The 15,169-nt window shown below is 50.3% G+C and overlaps 1 non-coding gene across 1 annotated transcript; it reads left to right on the forward strand.

Annotated features, from left to right (window-relative positions):
* Positions 1-1,227: 1,227 nt before the first annotated feature.
* On the forward strand, positions 1,228-1,299 carry Trnav-gac (transfer RNA valine (anticodon GAC)). Its single transcript has one exon. It is a non-coding gene; the product is annotated as a tRNA-Val (tRNA).
* The last annotated feature ends 13,870 nt before the right edge of the window (positions 1,300-15,169 follow it).

Raw genomic sequence — 15,169 nt, forward strand, 5'->3', positions numbered from 1 at the left:
GGAAAAAATTTAAAAATACATAACTAATCAAGAGTGTTCTGTGTATGATGGAACTTTAAGAAATATAGTGTTTGGGAGCATAAAATTAGAAGGAGAGTACTGCTAGTAGTGAAGAAGAAAGGGCAGGGAGCTGTCACCAGTCACCCAACCTGGAGAAGCAGCAGACCTGACACTAGCCTCCAGGCAGGGGCCTGCATGCTCATTAATTAGGCAATTATTTTCCTGGGAAGCTGCAGGGCAGCCTAGGGACAATGTCTGTCAGCTCAGGCTCATGAATTACAGCTGGAGCTCCAGGAAGGAAGCAGATCCTTGGGGTTCTGGTACCCCCACTCCCCAGTTAAGCTCCTACCTTCCTTTGGGCGGAGTCATGAGAGGGTGAGGCTAAGAAGTGGTTCTCACCCACACCATTAGGGGCTTCCCAACTCCTGACTCTGTTTCATCATCTCACTCCCATCCCCTATTTGGGCTAGACAGGTAAAGAGTAAAATGCTCTTGGGACAAGGTCATTTGCAACACACACACACACACACACACACACACACAATGGCCTTTCAAGTGATTTTCTGCAGACTTCAGTCACTTTTCTGTTGAAAAACCTTCTATTTTTCCTTGCCAGAGGAAGAAGTAACTAGCAAGGGTAATTCAGGTGTGTCACTCAAACACACACATTTACAGTTTCTTCTCCGTTCAATATGATCCACAGCAAGTGGCGGCTGTTTGAGAAGTTACAACAATGTCCCCAATCCAGAATAACTTCTCCTTCACCCTTCACAAGCACTCTGAATTTTATTTGGGGATTAGGTACTGCCCACCTTCTTCCTAGAGCTGATTTATTTGCTCTTCCTTTTTTTTTCTTTTCTTTCCTTTCCAAGTTCCTTCCTTCCTTTCATTTTTTCTTTTCTATTTTGTCTCTACAAAGATGCCATAGAAAGGTAAGAAGGGGTTATGTCCCAACAATTTAATGCATATTTGTTGATGCATATTTCCCTCTGTGCAGGTCACAGACCAAGACAGTATTCTCGGTGCTGCCGCTTTACATAACGCTTAGTAAAAAGATTGAGACTGGGGACAGGTTAGGGGTGCTGATTGGTGTGTATTATCAATGCTCCCTCCTCACCTTGGAGACTATGAAGAGTCAAAAAGAGGGAAAAAGGAAGGAAGGGGAAGGGAAGGAGGGAGAAAGGGAGGGAGGGAAGGAAGGAAGAGAGAGAAAGAAAAAGAAAGTCAGAGATGTAGCTCAGTTGATAGAGTGCGTGCCTGACATGCACAAGGCCCTGGGTTCAATCCCCGGCATCATCAAAAAGAAAAAAAACAAAAAAAGGAAGGGAAAATAAAGGAAAAGGATGATGGATGGGAAGAAAAAATAAGAAGGAAAAAAGAAAAAATTAGAGAAGCGAGTTGTTCAGAAGAAGGGCTTGGTTTAGGGGGCTGAGACTAGAATCCAATAAGGCCCAGCTCCCCAACTTGACCATTTCCTTCTTGGTTGGAAAAATCTAGAGCAGCTCGCTCTCTCCTCTGAGAGCTGCTCTGTCTAGAGCCTCAGTGGATGGGGCAGATGTGGGACACAAGAACGTGACTTCTACAACACCACTACTGCTAAGATGACACTGGCGGTCAGTCACAGGGTGGAAACAGCAAGGAGACATTCAGAGAGTGTTTAATTTAAAAAGTGAAGTGAGGGCCTCAAGTGGTAGAGCGCTTGCCTAGCATGTGTGAGGCACTGGGTTCGATTCTCAGCACCACATATAAATAAGTAAAATAAAGGTTCATTGACAACTAAACAATATTTTAAAAAATAAATAAATTAAAAAGTGAAGTTGAAAATCAATTAGCAATCAAAATTACGTCATTTGCTCCAGGAGACATAGACGCATTTGGAAGGCTGGGGGAGAAAGAAGGCAGGACTGAGGGTGAGTCTGGGCTTCCTTTTTCTGTGTGCTGGAATCATCCCAGGAGCTTTAACAAAATATGTGTGACAGGGCCCATTGAGACATGGTGACTCTGGATGTCTAGGGACAAGGCCTAAGAATCTGCGTACTTATTTTTTTAATCTTCTGGGTGGCTCTAAAGTAGAACCAAGTTGGAGAAACCTAACTGTAGTTAAGATGGGGATATGTCTGGGGGCAAAAAAACCACAAGGTGAGGGCAGAGGGGAAGGGAGCAGGCTGGGAGGAGAGGGGCTGGAGAGGGTCAACAGCAGGCAGGTCTGTGCCTCTCAAGTGTCCTCTTGATGCTGACGGGGCTGGTCAAGAGAGAACCTGGACTGCTCTCCTGCAAATTTTATAGAATTAATTCTCCACGGCCCAGTCAGTCCCCCAGGAACAGACCTGTGGGGGGAGGGACTTCCACCCAAATCAAAGCTCTGGTAAAAGGACCAACCTGGGTTTCCTTTCAGGACCAGCTGAATGGACTAAGAGCAATTTTCTGGGTCCCTAGTTCCCCACATACCATTTCTCATTTCCAACCAGTGCCTAAAATGCTCACATAGAGCTGTACCCCTCAACCTAAGGCAGGCTCTGGGGGTGGGAACCCCAAGCCAAGGGATCCATACCTGGAGCCTGAATTTGCTTGCAGATTTGACAGGGTGAGGGCAGGGGAGGTTGCAGATAAACCAGGTGAGTGTGAAGTGGGCACCTCTATGCATGCTCTCCTGAGGTCATACAGTCCTTCAGTGACTCAACCCCTGAAGCTGGTCCTACCTCCCCTGACCCCTTTCCTAATTCTTGTTATCTTCTGGCCTTCCAATTCATTTACCCCTGCATTTATTTGGTTACTTATTTATTATGATGATGTGTAAGCTCTAGACAGTGACTTCACGGTAGAAGATGAAAAGTCCCCTTGGAGAGGAACTGGAATGGTCTCCATCAGCCAAGGCATTAATTTTAATGCATCTCAGGTTGAAGCCTTCTGCACTTGGTCTTTGCATAGCATCTAAGGGTGAATAAAAACCTTCTTTTAAAAGAAGCACTCTACCCACTGAGTCAGTGAGTTGTGCCTTCAGGCTCCTGTGGGGACATGTTCATGTTCCCTGTCCTTGGGGACTCAGTGGGAGTCTGAGAGGCACAGGGCTGCAGCCTATCAGGCCTCAGAGAAGATAAAAGCTGACCAAGTCACTACCCCATGGGAGCACGGTAGAAGGTGAAAGGCGGTCCAGTTACAGTGTAACTGGACTATCAGTTATCTAGTGTAAATGGCTCCTTAACAGATCCTTCTGGTCTTGTCTGGGTGGTGGGGGAGGGTGTGGAGAAGCCAGAGCCCTAAGTGCCTGGAGTTGGAAGAATCCATGGACTGGGTGAGGGGGGCGCCCCAAAGGGGCGTTAGGAACAGAAAGAGGAAGCCGAGGTCTGGAAACCTGCACAGCTCACAGGTGTCTCTGCCCTAGCCCCCTTGATCTTGAGCTGGTCAAGGACAAATGGAATGGGCACGCTGAGGTGTTGACCATGCCCTTCAGCCCTGCTTCCCGGGACTTAATGAAGATTAGATTTGGGGACAATAGTTGAGTGATTAAAAAAAGGTCTGACTTTATATAAAGCAGATTCTTTCTCAAAGAATGCAGAAGTCATTGTGCTGAGGGTAGAAAAAAAATCTTTGGCTGGTGGCACACCTGTAATCCCAGTGACGTGGGAGGCTGAGGCCAACCTGTTAGCAAGTTCAAGGCCAGCCTCAGCAACTTAGTGGGACCCTGTCTCAAAATGAAAAATAAAAAAGGGCAAAATTGGTAATGTGTCCCTGGGTTCTACCCTAGTACTGGCCCCCAGAAACTTTATAGGAGTAGATATTATATGATTCCATTTTACTTATATGCAATTATTTAACAAAACTAAATTTGTGGGTATATATATGAACAGTTGTTGCGTGGGGCTGGAATGGGGATTTTTAGGGACTGGGCACCCAGGAACTTTCCAGAGTTGTCCTCATGTTCTGTGTACCTTGACAATGCCTCGAATTACATAGGGGTAGCTGTTTGTCAGAACTGGTTCATGGTACTGGTATAAAATAGATTTACATAGTTCCTTAAAACCTAAGGACACTCAGGTCCACATGCGTGCTTAAAACTTAAGGAACTACGTAAATCTATTATATACCAGTACCATGAACCACTATATACTCCAAAGCAATAAAAATAACTGTGAGAAATATTGAACTCCAGTTAATGATACAATGTTGAAGATTGGACTATTTGGTACCGGTGTCTCTCCCTTTGAAATGCATCTAAAAATATGAGGGACAGAGAAAGGGATGTGTGATGAAATATTTCCAGTGGAATCCAGGTGGTAGGTAATCCTGGTGCTCGCTGCAGAAGTCTTTCCACTTTTTTTTTTTTTTTTTTTGTATGTTTGACATTTTTTAAAATGGTAGGTAGAAATGAAAAGAATCAACTGTCAGGGACTCATTCTCCCTTGTAAGACCCTTCTCGGGCACCTCACAGGGTGAGATTCTTGAGGATTCCAATGCAACCCATTTCCAGTTCTCCTCACTGGCTGTCCCTCTTGCTGTCATCCCTACTGTCCCTGCCCAGACAGACAGGTAATCCTGGCAGTTGTCACTGAGCCCTGCACACAGGGAAATCGACATCTCATAGTTCCAAGAGCCAGCGTCCTGTTTGCCTGATAACAGCTCGCCCAGCAGGTCAGTAGTTCTCTCCACTGTGTGCAGAGCCCAGGGCCCCTGCCTCTCCTCCCACAAGGGGTCCAGTTCCTGTGGCTGCTGCACTTTGTTCTTTTATTGCTTTTCCTTCTCACTGGGCTTCAAGACTTTCACTAGCAGGGATTTCAAACCTTATTCATCCAGTTAGCAACTCTCTAAACCCCAACACCTGCCTGCCCCAAAGAAGTATTTCTTTCACGTTTATAGAAACTGTCATTCAGACTTCAGAAGATTCTACACTGTCCAGTCTCTGATCTAATATCCCAACCCTGGAAAGTACTCCTTTGTGTCCAACCTAAATCCTGCATTCTGCTTTTCTATAGAAGCCGATGGGGCCTGGGGTCTATTGTTCTCAACATACAGTACACAGACTGTGTTTGTGCAATTGGTGGGGCAGGGAAATCAGGGGCCCTGGGCTCAAGCCAATCTTTCTTCCCCACTGACCCTTTACCCTGTACTCCACCCAAGCACTCGATGTGGCTGGGCCTCTGGAGGTGAAAGAGCAAGTCCCCAACACCAGTCTCCCTGAGCTGAGGACTTCTCCCATGATGCATCCCTACCCGGAGGCCAGCCTGTTGTGATCACCCCAGGAGAGTCCATCTGAGAGCAGCAGACCCAGGAACCTCTTTTCTCGAGACTTCCTTGGCTAGGTCTAAGCCACAGACCAATTTACCTCTCAGTCTTGGAGTGAGGCAGGAACTGGAATGAGAACAGTGTGGGAGCAGAACAGAGCCCTCCACTTGATCTGGGCCCATCAAGGGTAGCCTTCCCACGAACCGAAGAATCTGAGACCTGGGCTGTGAAGTGAAGTCAACACCACGTCCTCTTCTAAATATCATCCTCCATGTTCGACCCTTTACCAACCTCATCAAAACACCTTATTTTCCAGGCTCACAGAATGCAGAAACGAGCACAGGCTAGGAGGCAGGACCCCTGGGGTCTTCCCAAGTTCACACATTCCCTAGGGATGTCTAGCAGACCCTCAGTAACCACATGGAAATGGGGGTGAAGCGCTCCTGTCCAAGTCACGGGCCACGCTCACAACTAGGTGAGATAATGCACATAAACACACTCTAGAAACTCCAAGTGCTCTTTAACTGCAAGACATTATTAAAGCAGTTTTTCTTAGTCTTAGTAACACAATTTCAGCTGTCACCTGCTTGCTGTTTCCAGGGAGACAAGAAGAGGGACCTTAAATCACCGAACCACAGGATTCTTTCCTGATCCTAAAGACCCCTGGTGCTGGCCCTCTCTCCTCGCTTCCTCGCTCTAAGCAGGAGACCGAGGTGAGCCAAGCAGGAGTCCTGAGCTCTCATCCAGCCATGCTCATCTGCGCTTCCTGCTCTGTGGATCATCTCATGCTGGGGCAGCAGTGAGGAAGATTCTCTGACCGCTGCGCAGGGCTGTGTCCCGCTGACTCCAAACTGGGCTCCAGAATCTACGGAGCAGGTGAATCAGAGGCTCCTCCGGACCTATACTTACAAGACTGGCCCTACAGCAAGGGTCCTTATGGCCAAGTCCCTGGAGCAGAGGAGAACTCAGGAGATGGGTCTCTATGGCCTCTCTCCACAGCGAGGCCTTGGAGTTCCATCCAGCCCTTAGAGAAGGGATGCGGGACTTCAAGCAGAGACAGACGGAGCTATTATCACAAGGGTCTTAATGACACTCAGGTCCAAATATGTGTTAATGACCAAGCTCCTGTTACGAAGAGAACATCACTACAGTAGATCATAGAATGTAAGAGTTTCCTCTCCTCAAAAGAGCCAAATCATGAGGTCAGCCTTGGTCCAGGTTCCTTCCATGTATTGCTCTCTCGTTTACGAGGCCACTGACATTGTGCATGATGGAAGCTGGGTCACCAACATATCTAGCTGTTAGCCACCAGGAATTGGCTCACCTTATTCTCTATTCCATGGGTGAGGACCCTGTCAATAGGGTCCACAGGTCCTACCATAATGGTCTGCCTGTCCTACCTCTGATGGTGGTAGCTGTCAGTCTGTCCCACAGCACCATCAGGGTTGGGATAACACAAAGTGACACAGATTGAAGAGATGGCACCATCCACACTTTTGTGACACACGGCAAGGCAGCTGGTCATAGTGTGATCTGAGATAGGAGCTCTGGACAGAGCAGGAGGGCCTCAGGAGGGGTCCTCTCTCCACGTGACTCTTAGGCAATAGTAAAAAGGAATTGGGAACCAAAAAAACTACTCAGAGACACCTGGAGACTCCCACGCTTCACCATGGCAAACTGCAGCCCCGAGTCGGAGGAGGGCACAAATTGGCAAAATGTGATGACATCACAAGAATATGGGCCCACCCACTAGGGAGGAGCCCCGCAGCTGAAGCTCCCCTTTGGGCCTCCATTAAGTATCTCTGGAAGCACAGTGAGTCAGGATTCTTCTTGCCCTGGGGCAGAACCCAGGTTGGGTACCCGGTCAGCCTGTGGGGATGCTCCCAGGATCCTTTGCTTAGCACATTTGGGTCCAGGAAGGAGACAAAGCAACCCACCCAGCTCCTATGCTCTAGGAATAAGGGCCCTTGTGAGTGGTTACAGCCAAATCCCTGACAGCATATAGGGAAGAGTAGACCAGGTACCCCTGGAGGTACTAGGGGAGCTGAGCAGGCAGGCCTCATGGAAATGTGGCTTGGGCTGAAGGACTTGGAAAACTGAGAAAAGAAAGGAGAACATTCCAGGCTAAATGGGGAAAGAACATAGAACAAAGGATAGTATCAGTGCCATGGGGCCCTCTGGGGTGGAGAAAGTGTCAGACTTTGGGCCAAGTGTTTAATTTGCCCAACACCCCTCTGATGTAGGTACTGTTATCACCCACATTTTGTAGATGAGGAAACTGAGAGCTCAGAGAAGTTCAGTCACTTGCCCAGAATCACCCAGCTTGTTCCTGAGGGAGCCGGAGCCAATCTCAGGACGCTCTGGTTGTACAGCCTGCTCTCCGCCTCCTTGCCAACGCTGGAGGTGGTGTTAGAACATCCAGGGAGGACTTGCTGGTGCCCTTGGCAAACAGCCACTAACAGTCACATCCCAGGCTGGCACGAGCTCTTGCTGCTTCTGAGCTCCCTGCTCGGTGGATCAGTCCAGGTCTGCCCACTAGCTTGGCGTCCTGCCTGCCCCCTGAAGATGTCTTCAGCAGGAATCACAGCCAACAAATGTACCAGCAGGATGAGACAGGCTAAATGCTTAAGAGGGAACAATGCGGCTCTGTGAGCAGCCCCGGCCGGAGCCCAGCCCTGACAGGAACTCGCCCCAGCTGACGGGCCTCCAGACCCACTCACGCTGCGGCCTGCTCCCTGCACTCTGGGGGTGAAGATGGTTCTTGAGCCCTGCAAACCCCAGTGTGACTCAACCAACCGTTGTCCTGCCCACCCAGGGCCTTTCCTGCTGTGCAGGGGCTCCCCAAAATGTTTCCTCCTGCACCCTTACTCCAGTATTACCTTGTTTAGCACATTTCATACCCCTCTGCTCCCAGAGGGAGAATGGAGTTTAGGGTGGCCAGGGCTGATCAGGCTGAGGAACCCTGCGTGTGACCCAGATGAATGCCCTGGCTTGGTCCCAATCTCCTACCCAGAATGGACCTGCTGCTTCTCCAGGGCTAAAAACCTGTCCTTGATAATGCTTGGTTCTGGGGAGGTCACTGGAAGGAGAGGAAGGAATCAGGGTGCTAAGGACCCTGACCTAACAAGCGGGGAAAAAAAAAAAGAAAACAGAAATATGAGGTTCACTTTGCTAAGTGTAGAGACATTTCCAGGCTTGGCCCCGCCACACAGCCCCTGAAGGAATCTCAGGATGGAGGCCTCCCCTCCACCCTCCCTCCTCTCCAGTGTGAACTCCAGTGTGTCCTCTCCAGACAGCCCCATCCGCAAGACTGTTCTCACAAAGGCTGCCCCTCCTAGTGTGGGTCTGGCCCTAAAGAGTCTGGTTTGTTCCCAGTAGTGAAGCTCTAGGGACCTAGAGGGCAAGGGAGGTGTATCATCCAGCCCTTCAGATGACCAGCTGCACCCAGAGCAAGGCAAATGACCACAGGACGTGAGGAAACGTGTGGAGGTCAGGAGGGAGTAAGAATAAAGGTGTGGTATGTGCCCTGAGTCCGCCTCCTCCTGGGAAAGCATTTCTTGTTCTTGGCCAGTACCCACACCATGGACACCCCCTTGCGCATGCACGCGCACACACAGACAAACCCCTTCTTGACACCTCCCAAGAGGACAAAAGGCAGAGGGGGCTGCGGCTAGAGGGCTCAGGTGCCCATAATGTTCAAGGGCTTGTTGAGCTAGAACAGCTCAGGAAAAGAGCCTTCCAGAACCCACTCTGCCACTTGGCTGCGTCTCTGGGATAGGAAGGGAAGGCCTCAAGAGGGAAGTTGACACTCCTGGCACCCTGGGACAAGGGAGTTAGGATAAGGAATGTTCACTGTTCAGGGGGAGAAAGAGTGTCACCTAGCTGGGGTGTGGCTAACGGACTAAATGCAGAGGAGTGTCAGAGAAATGATGGAGACAGGCAGATGGCCATGCACTGTGTGGTCAGTCATGGGCCAGGTGCATCTCCTTTTTGCACATGTCCCCTATCACAAATGAATAAACTGAGCTTCAGAGGAGCCCACACTTTGCCCGAGGTCACATGATTAGCCAACCCCAGGGTCAGGATATGAGCCTGAATTCTCTACTCTTTCCACTACATCCTGAGGCCTCTTGAGGGCCTGTGACACAATCCCAGGCCTTGAGGAGCTGCAGGGGAGACAAAACTAACATGGAAGGCCTGGGGAAGGCCTCAGCTTTGGCTGGTGTGAATTCAGCAGTGCCACTCAGAGAACAGACATGTGTGGGCCAGGGGTCATGGAGGAGGGGCAATTCCGTGGACCAGACCAGGGACAGGTAAAAGTACCTTCCAGTTTTAGACTTCTTCCTAGAGAACACAGACTACAAAGGGAAAGACAAACATGCATCATTTTCCTGTGACTGTCCCAAAATCACAAAACACACCTTCTGACTTAACGCTCTTGCTGCACAAGCCAGACCCTGGAGAAAGCACAAGGCCTTGGAACCCAGGAGTACTGATCTCATGCTTCTCGAGCATCAAGCTATTTCAGCCCTCCCTGGGTTTCAACCTGTGTACACAGTTAAGGTGTGCTTGGCTTAGGGGCCCAAAGTCAGAATCGCAGCCAGGAGGCCTGTCAGTTAACATCAGCAGCCTGGAACGCCCCCTCCCCACTTAATCTCAGGCCTGCTCATAGCATTCCCAGCCCTGTGCAAACTGCCTTGAACACCCTCACCCAGGCCACCAGTTTCTGGTTCTGAGCAGAATCTAACTCTTCTTTCTAGAAGGTGCAGGACTACCCACCTAGGAGCCGCATCACCCTGGGCTCCCAGGCCAATGCTACGGTCCGGCTACCCTTCCCCCACCTTCCTCCAACAAAGCCAGATGGAGCCCAGCAGTCTCTTTGCAGCCACAGCCACACAGGCCCAGCTCAGGGGAGAGCATCAAGACCTCTTATCTCTTGTGGAGGCTGGGATTGGGGATGAGGGACACTAACCTGAGTTGTCTTCACAGCTCTGCCCTCGCCTCTCTCGATGACCTTGGGCAGATCCCTGGTCCTGTCGGGGATTTTGGAATCTAATCCATAGAATGAGGGAGGAGGACCAAATGGGCTTAGTGTCGTGCATCTCCCTGTTCCATGGCTCTGTGACACTTGCTTTCCTCTGGCCACAGATGTATAAGGACCATGGACAACCTTGACTTGACTCTCCAGAAAGGTTCTAGCCAGACCCTCCATGCCTCAGAGGCCATGCTAAGATTCCATTCAGACTACTGTCCCCACCTCTGCTATGTTCATTTTTGAAAGCCTCTCTCTGCCGGTTCTTGTCAAGGTCTTGACCTCCCGGGACTGGTTTTTACTGGGTCATGTCTCCCTGATGCCTAATATGGGTCAGGCATTCAGTAGGAGCTCAGGTTTACTATATGGAAACAGTGAATCCTAGTTCTCATCACCCCACTCACCTTGCCCCCCACCATCTCCTGACCAGCCTGAGCAGCCCACAGCTAGGGTGCTGACTCCCTGAGATTCCCAGGGAGTTCTGCAGTCCTCGAGTCACATACACTCCTATAGCTGGCTGGTAGCCTGAGGGCCAGGTCAGATCCCACCACCGCAGGGCAGGAGGTGAAGAGCTTTCTGTCTTTGGCCTTGAGCTGTTTGCATAAGTCACTGGGCCACTCTGCTCCAAACATGATCCTGCCCACACCCTTGGCACAGGCCCTACACGGGGCACTCGTGCAAGAAGCCAACAGGTGCAGATAAGGCCAGAGGCCCAAGAATGGACTGCAGTAGCAAAATTAGTGTCCTTCTTGCAGGTCTAGATTCAATTTGCTCACTTGAAAAATAACCGCTGTGCCAACTCAAAAGTACAGCAGATACACGCAAACACGAGATTTAGAAGTCAGAGAAGGCTGGAGACAAGCTGAAAAATCCTTCTAGAAATAGTGCTTCCAGGGGCAGTCCCCATCTTACTTCCTCCAGGGAGTGGCCCTGTATGGCTTATAACTCAGGTGTCCGGGCTTCACTTGTAGCAGAGCCTATATGTCCCCTTCCACAGAAGTCTTCCCTGACCTCTGTCCCCTCTGCTCAGGAGCTAAGCTAGGGCCTCTCCTGTCTCTTGTGGCATCCAATGTTTCCATATGACAATGGTCTTTCCCACCAGCATGAGATCTTTTCAGGATGGGAATTTTGTTTTATTTATCTCATTCTCTCCACGATGGGATCCCGGCACTTGAGGAGGGGTTTTGAATGAATGAATGAATGAATGAATGGGCAAACCAATATAACTTTCAACCCTAGGATGTAAAGTCGGCTGTCTCTAAAGGAGAATGGACACTGGTCCAAAGAGAGGATACAGCTAATGTTCACCTGCTTTCATCATAAAAAAAACATATACTTTAATAAAACCTAAGACTGAGCTGCTTTGAATGTTAAATGTCTTCTTTGCTCTTTTCTCATTGTTTATGAGTCCTTATTGCCCTTTTTCTCTACCATTTATGTCTGTCTCTCCATATCCTTGTGTTCCCCACACCAGCCCGAATTCTGTACCTCAGTTTAATCCTATCCAAGATACCCCTTGTCAGCCCCCAGGGTTGCTCTACCTCCTCTCCTGTTTCCCCAGCCTCCGGACTGGTTCCTTCTTTCTGAACCACCCACCTGTGACTCTTGCCCATATCCTGAGGCCCCTGTTCATCCCCTTGGTGACTTTGAAGGAACCTCTGGGACCATCCCTCCTGCCCATATTACTTAGGCCTGCCTGTCCAGGATTTTGCTGAGATAATAGAACAGTTGGGGAAAAAGTTAACTAGTCCCCAACTCTAGCACATGTTCTGGAAGTCCCAGCCATCTGCATCCAGGTGACCTTGGGAGTTATTTGAAAGGGAAGCTGAAAGTGTCCAAAAGGTACGGTATTGAGTAGGGCCCCATCCTTAGCTTTGTGGGTTCAAAGATTAAAGTGATATAGTGGACAAAGCAGAGGATTGGAAGCCATAATATCTGAGTTCGACTTCTCTCTCTTCCATCCAGATCTTTGTGACCTTGAGCAAGTTATTTCATTTTTGTCAAATTCAGTTTACTCACCGCCCCCCCGAAAAAAATAGAGTAACATGCCTATCTCACATGGTTGGTATGGGAATTAAACTAAACAACCTGCAAGAAAGCCAAGCATTCCATAAAGCAGGTCAAAATGAGGGGAGATTCTCACATGAACAAATTTTACACTAGACCAATTGGTAGCCCCAAATATCCATGGGTCATTTAAAAGAGAAGAAGAGCGTCTTCAGATAGCCCTAGGTGCTTCAGTTAGCGAGGCTGTGCCTTCTCTGCCCAGAAGGATGTACAGCCAGATGATTCCCTGGTGGGCATCGTATCATCTCAGCAAAAGGACTTAGTCATTTGATCTGGATGGCCATTGTCCCCGGAGTAGAGTAGGAGCCGGATGACTCATCTGCTTTCTAGGAATTTCCTGGCCAAAGTTTAGAGGAAGTCAGGCTCCCCACAACTCTGGACAATGCTTGATGATCCATGGACAAATTCCTGCCCTTCCCCATTCTCCATCACACAGTTCTTCTCCCATCTCACAAACCTATATTGTGCTCCTAGTAAGTACCAGGCAATGGCCTAGGTGGTAGGGATACCAAAGGGAACAAGCCAGGCACCACCTGCCCATCCTCCCTAGGCATCTTTGGAAAGACTGACAATGGAGCAAATAATTGCCACTGGTTGCATTGAGTGATATGCTGTTGGTGCAGAAAAATCCACAGGAATGAACCAGCTAAGTCCTTGCAATGGCCAGAAAGGGCTCCTGGAGGCAGTGTCCACGCACACATCCTTTTCTCAGTTGGGTGGCAGGGCATGCTTAGGTTGCTTATATTCTGGTTTTCTTCAGGCAGTTGTCTGGTGACCTTGGGTGCTCCCCTGGTCCACACAAGCAATGCATAGACAAACTACCCCTGGGGTTGGGCTTGCAGACAATCCATTCTCTCATTCATTCAACAAATATTTGTTGAGTTCCTATTATGTTCTGAAGCTAACCCATTTTGTCTTTTATTTCACCCCAATTTCCAGTGGTGTCTCACGGAAGCACCCCTGTACTAATTCTCTAACACTCCAGAGCCCCTGAAAGACAATTTAGGACTAGGACAGCCTGCCCCACATGTATTGAAGAAAGGACACCTGGCATCAGGTGGGGAGTCTCCTTCCCAGGAGATGTCAAGAAACTCCCCCGACCCATCTCCCACCCTGCAATGCAGAACTACTTTCTGAGGTCCTTCAGTGGCTCTCAATGGGCTTAGGGTGGGTATCTATGACCCCCAAAGGCAGGCTGAGCCTGGAAAAACCGTGGCTCAGGCAGGCAGTCACTCCTGGAAGTGGCCTGTGGATTGGAGGTTCACTAGCCTTCAAAGCACCTTGTATGTAATTGTGGTAGATCTAGTTTCTTGAGCTCCTTACCAGATCCCACACCTCCACTTCTCTCCACTTGATACTTGAGCAGTCAGAGGACCAGAGATGCTTTCCCCATTGCACTGATGGACAGACCAAGGCACAGAACTCGCTAGTGACTTAAGATCAGGGACAGAACTGGGAACCAGGTCTCTGCTACAGCCCCCCAAACCTTCAGGGGCTCTCAGGGTATCCCACACATGGCTCATGCCCTTCCACAGGGATGTTCAGAGGTCTGCTGTCCCCCACCCCCTGATCTACAACCTTCAAAGCAGCTCCAGAGTCCCACCCTCAGGTGGCCTCAAAGGTTCCCATTGTCCAAGAGGCTATTTGGCTTGACCCCCAGCCCATAAGCAGCAGGACAGCGAGCTCAGAGAGGAATCTGCCTTGTGTCCCTCCTCGGCTGGCCGCCTTGGGGGAGCCTGTGGGGCAGGGGCCCCGCTGAATGTGACCTATTGTCTTCGGGGTGGATTTAGGAAGTGCCAAGCTCCCATCAAACAGCCCTGCTCCCCCAGTAAAACAAAAAAAGGGCTGTTCATTTGGGACCTTTTCCCCCTTATCTCCTTTTCCTATCTCCTCAGGCTTAGCTATGGTGTAGTGTTCAAAACCACTTCCCCTCGGAGCCAATCAGAAGCCGGGGCTCACCCCGTGGCCCTGAGGTGAAGTTATTTATAAACGCCTCCCTGGATTATTTGAGCAGAGCCCTTTCACACACCTCACGAACACCTTTCTGCTGCCCGCTGCCCAGACACACCTGCAGCCCTGCCCAGCCGGCTCCACTCACCCACCGGTAAGGCCCATCCAGCCCAGCCCAGCCCACAAGGCCGGGGTCATCCCTGGAAGAGGGCGGGCGCCAGGGGTACGGAGAGGAGGATGACAGGAACCAACAGGTCACGGGGTGAGCTGCTGGTCCACCTGGGCACCAGTGGGAAGGACACTCTGGCCCCTGAGTCTGAGAGCAGCCCTCCGAGGAGCCCAGGGGGTCCCCACTTCCATGGAAGGACCTTGGCTGCCAAGGCCAAGCTGGGTTGAAGGAGTGTGTGGGACAGAGGCAGTGGTAGAAGACCCCCAAACAGCGAGACAAAACCTCCTTCACAGGCCTTCCAGGGAAAGGGGGACCGTGGCCTTCCTCGGGTGCCTCCCCTTTCTTCTCAAGCCTTGAAGCCAAAGAGCTCTGAGTGCCTGTTTGCCAGCCTGCTCTGTGTGGCTGGGTCCCCTCCCTCTGCAGAGGTCCTCTTCCACTTCTCCACCAGCTCTGGGCACTTGGTGTGAACTGCATGGAACCTCGTTTGTCCCCATTAATGTTGAGAAATTGGAAGAAGTGGAAGGAGAGGAAACCGGGAGTGGGAGAGGATGGGGAGGGACCAGCTCCATCAGGCAGGCGGGTGGGCAGCGGGGAGCAGGGCCCAGGGGACCTGACTCCATGATGAATTTTTCTGCATGGAAGGGTTTGGGTCAGGTCAGTGGATGAAGAGCCAGCTGGCTCCCAGCATCTGAGCTCACCCTGCAGCTCAGAGGGGTCCCAGCCACCTCAGG

The sequence above is a fragment of the Marmota flaviventris genome, chromosome 12, assembly GCF_047511675.1.
Source record: "Marmota flaviventris isolate mMarFla1 chromosome 12, mMarFla1.hap1, whole genome shotgun sequence".
Lineage (NCBI taxonomy): Eukaryota > Metazoa > Chordata > Mammalia > Rodentia > Sciuridae > Marmota > Marmota flaviventris.